General features: G+C 33.7%; 1 long non-coding RNA gene across 1 annotated transcript; it reads left to right on the top strand.

The window, feature by feature from the left end:
- Positions 1-2,486: 2,486 nt before the first annotated feature.
- LOC128285339 (uncharacterized) lies at positions 2,487-3,508 on the top strand. Its single transcript, XR_008275843.1, has 2 exons — positions 2,487-2,531; positions 3,346-3,508. It is a non-coding gene; the product is annotated as an uncharacterized LOC128285339 (long non-coding RNA).
- Positions 3,509-4,336: the final 828 nt, after the last annotated feature.

Here is a 4,336-nt window from a genome sequence, read left to right as displayed (position 1 = left end):
TTATATGGGAATGTCTTCTAATTCTGGTGTTGGATGAAAGCATTGGTAGTCTGACTGGTTTATAATTTATATTGCTCTATTTCATCGGGTATTCTATTTCATTTCGTTTGATAAGAATTGATGAGAGAATACATATGATATTATGATTCTGTTTCTTCTACTTGATGCTTCATCTTATATATATGTATGGGAAGATATATTGATCTTGTTATATTTGATTTCAGTGGGTTTAAATGATGTTTTCTTCTGGACTTTCTTTCTTTGAAGAATTATCAGGGTATTCCGTATTTTCTCTATGAGTTTGGTTTTCGATTCTCCGGCATAGTATCGTATCTTGGGTTTCTTTATCCTGGATATCTTTATTCTGGATTTCTTTATTCTTGGTTTCTCTATCTTGGATTTCTTTATTCGGTTTTCTTGTTATCTTTGTTCCATAATTTGTCAATTACGACTCATGTTCAAGTGGGTTCTTCACTTCGTGATAATCATGTCAAATATGACTATACTTCTAATTTGATCTTGGTAATGTGGTGATTTTAGTATTGGGATTTTTCTAATTTCGTGTCGGGATCGACATCAAGAAAACATAGGTGATAAAAGCGCGAGTTTCAATCGGTATGGTAAATTATTTATTTGAAAGATTTCATGTGACAATTATGTCGATTATTTTTCCCAAGTCTGATAATAGAATTTCATTTTGTACGTATAAAAGAGTAAATAGTTTGAACGAGAAGTGTATATTTATTAGAAAGAGTTGAATATTAGTTTAAGTCACTACGAATGATAAGGTTTCCATATTGTGAAAGCTGAAATGTTTATTACATGTTGACAGAGTTCGGATAGATGAGAATATTGGTAACTGAAGCGTCTGAACTAGACTAGTCTACATTGAGCAAAGACTTCCTGACTTTCAGTAATGTACTGTTGTATGAATTGTGATGTGTTTCAAGACAGTGAGGTAATGTGATAGTTTAGAGCATTAGATGTTAGCATTCGATGTTACATAAAATCGGAGTTGTTAAAGGGGTTAAAGTCGAGCATTGGGATCTATCAAAATTATCCTTGTCAGTGTTGATATTGGGATGGAAATGAGAAGGATTATTCTTGAGGCCATATCAGAATTATTTCCATAGCGGAAAGAGGAAAATGTGATGTATCCTATTGTTAAATGTTTGGCGAGATCTATAAATCATATCTATATTGAATAAATTCCTACCTATCAGATTCATGGAATTTCAGGTCTCTTTGATTGTTGGATTTCTTGGAATTCCGATCTCCATTAAATCAAGTTGAGATCCGGGTTTTATGTCATGATATCATGGGAAACTGAGAAGGGTTGAAAATGTAAGAACAGTTGAGAGTTTAGACTGTAAGCTTTTAGATCATATGAGAAATTGAAGAGATGTATTGAGGTACAGTCTAAGTGCAAGTTCTTCTACCTTGAATATGAGATTAAAAGTGAAGACCACTTTTCCGGTAATATTTTCGGGACGAAAATCCTCAAGGGGGAGAGTTGTAATATCCTGATTTTGGGCCTAGTCGGAATAGTAGTTTCGTGACCACAAAATTCAAGATAGAAATAATTATTTTATGATTATTTTAAGGTCTATGATATGATTGCATGATTGTGTGAAAATTTAGTGAAGAAATTTTATGCATAAAGTGCTTAAATTGAAATTAGGGACTAAATCAAATAATTTGCAAAACTTGCATTCTAGAAGTTTCTAGTATGAAATTGTTTTGAAATATTAATTAGGAGGTCTTAAATAGCAATTTTACCAATTTCTAAGTCTATGGACAAAAATTGGACATGGATGGAATTTTTGGAAAGTTTAGTAGTAAGGGCATTTTGGTCATTTAGGGGTAAAATGAATTAAAATACAAAATTAAAAGTCAATTTTGCTCATCTTCAACCCCATGGCCGAATGTAGCAACGATAAACCATGGCTAGGGTTTTTCAAGCTTCCAAGCTCGATTGTAAGTCCGTTCTAGCCTCGTTTTTAATGATTTTTACGTTTTTGGAGTCCCGGTAGCTCGATTTAGCTTATGCTAGCAATAATTCAACCTAGAGTTCATATTTGGAAAAATACCCATAGGTGAAATTTGTGTATTTTGGTGTTTTATGATAGAATATGAGGTTTTAAATTATGTTAGACAACTTGTACTACTCGGTTTTAAGCAAAAACGAGCAAAAGGGCTTAATCGTTAAAAATACCTAATAGTCATAAGTACATGTTAGAGTGAGAATTTGATGTTGCCATAGAACGGAAAAATGATCAGCATGTCATAAAACATAAGAAAATAGGCTGAAGTTTAATTTACGAGCTTTGGGGAAAAAGTGTAAATATGCAAAAGTTTAGGGGCAAAATTGTAATTTTTCCAAAATATGATTTTGGGTCAATTTGAATAATGTGAGTCCTAATTACACTATATTTTAAATGATAGAGCAAGGAAAACTGAAATTCGAGCTAAAATGGGGAAAATACCAAGGTGTGGACGAAATGGTAAAAGTAGCCATTTTCGCATACGAGGTAAGTTCATATGTAAATATTGGTGACATGGTTATTATTTTAAATGTTTTAATGTTATTTAAATGATATGATAACTATTATGAAATATTATACTGTGATAATTGTTTGTTAATATGTCAAATTATGTGATATACTTGGAAAATGTGAAATACTACCGAGTATCGGTAACGGCATTCCGTAGAAGATGGTTGAGACACATGATTCGGAAAAAGGTCCCGTTGAACCTTAGGAATGGATTAGGATACAAGTGACATATCACCGGGATAGTTGGGCATCCGAACTCGTTGAGTTGAGTCCGAGTTCACTTATGGATGCGAATGTTCGAACTCGTTGAGTTGAGTCCGAGTTCGAGAGATGTAACTAGGCATCCGAGCTCGTTGAGTTGATTCCGAGTTCACTTATGGATGCGAACGCCCGAGCTCGTTGAGTTGAGTCCGAGTTCGCTTATGGGCGGGTTACATGGTAGCTTGGCTACATATGTGGCACTTATGTGTAAACTTTCTATGTATCCGAATTATATTCCAATGTGTTCAACGGGTAAAGTTCTACTGAAATGGAGGAATACTCAAGATGAAAGGGACGTATTGGTAAGTGTTGTGAAATGGGTACTTTGAACAGGTATGTACTTAACCCTCGGGTTGAAAAATCGATATAACAACAATATGGTAAGATGATAAATGAAAATGTGATATGAATGTCTTGGTGATGATTATGCAAATGATGTTTTATGTTTGCTTATATGGTTATGTTACTTGCTATTTGCATGTGAACTTATTAAGCATTTATGCTTACTCCTCCTTTTCATTCCTTGTAGTTTTGACAAGCCAGCTCGGAAATCGGGAACGGTCGGAGGCTCGCTCACACTATCCGTATACCATCTTGGCATAATGGCTTGTATATTTTGAGTATGGCATGTATAGCATTATAATCATTTTGTATATATGGTCTTATGATATGGTTATTGAGTGGTATGGAAATGCTTGGTAATGATTAGCCATTGGAATGGCTAATCATGATCATATTTGGTGTTATGTATGTCAAATTACTAGCTAATCCATGGAAAACCATGAAATAGGTAAAATTTACCATAAAATAGATTCAGACAGTAGTAGTAACGTGAATTTGAAAAATCACTAAAAATAGTAGAAATGGAATTAAATAATGAATAAGTTATGGAATCGAAACTTGATGAGTCTATTTTCATATGGAAAAAGTGAAAAAGGTATATGACCTATATTTTATGAGATGTTTAAATTTTTGTGAAATAGGGCCAGAGCAATTTCTGGATCCCCTGTTCAAACTTTGGAAATTCACCATAAATTTTACAAAGATAATTAGAAGTCATGCTTTATATTTACAGATTCATTATTGAGTCTAGTTTTATTAGAGACAAACTTCATAGTTATTGAAGCTCTGTACATGGAGATATCAGATTCGTAATACACAGAGGTCAGAGTAGTTGAACCCTGAAATAGGGGAGACTTTAACTAATAAACTGTACTAATTGGCCCAACCAAAAATTCTAGAAAAAAATTACTAGATATATATATGAGTCTAGTTTCAGGAAAAATTTACGGAATTGTATTTCAAGTTTCGGAACTCGAGATATGATTTTTAAAGCGACTATGATGCAGTTAGTCAGCTTGTCTGGAAATTTTAAAATGAATTGTATGAGCTGTTTAAGTAATGAATTAAGTCCGTTAACGCCTCGTGTTCGACTCCGGCAATGGTCTCGGGTACGGGGCGTTACAATTAAGCCTCAAACATAGGGTGTAATGTTGATGCCATGTCCCAGACATGGTCTT

Source organism: Gossypium arboreum, chromosome 12 (genome assembly GCF_025698485.1).
Source record: "Gossypium arboreum isolate Shixiya-1 chromosome 12, ASM2569848v2, whole genome shotgun sequence".
Classification (NCBI taxonomy): Eukaryota; Viridiplantae; Streptophyta; class Magnoliopsida; order Malvales; family Malvaceae; genus Gossypium; species Gossypium arboreum.
The sequence above is the reverse complement of the archived record's forward strand: the minus strand, read 5'-3'. Positions and strand labels throughout refer to the sequence as shown.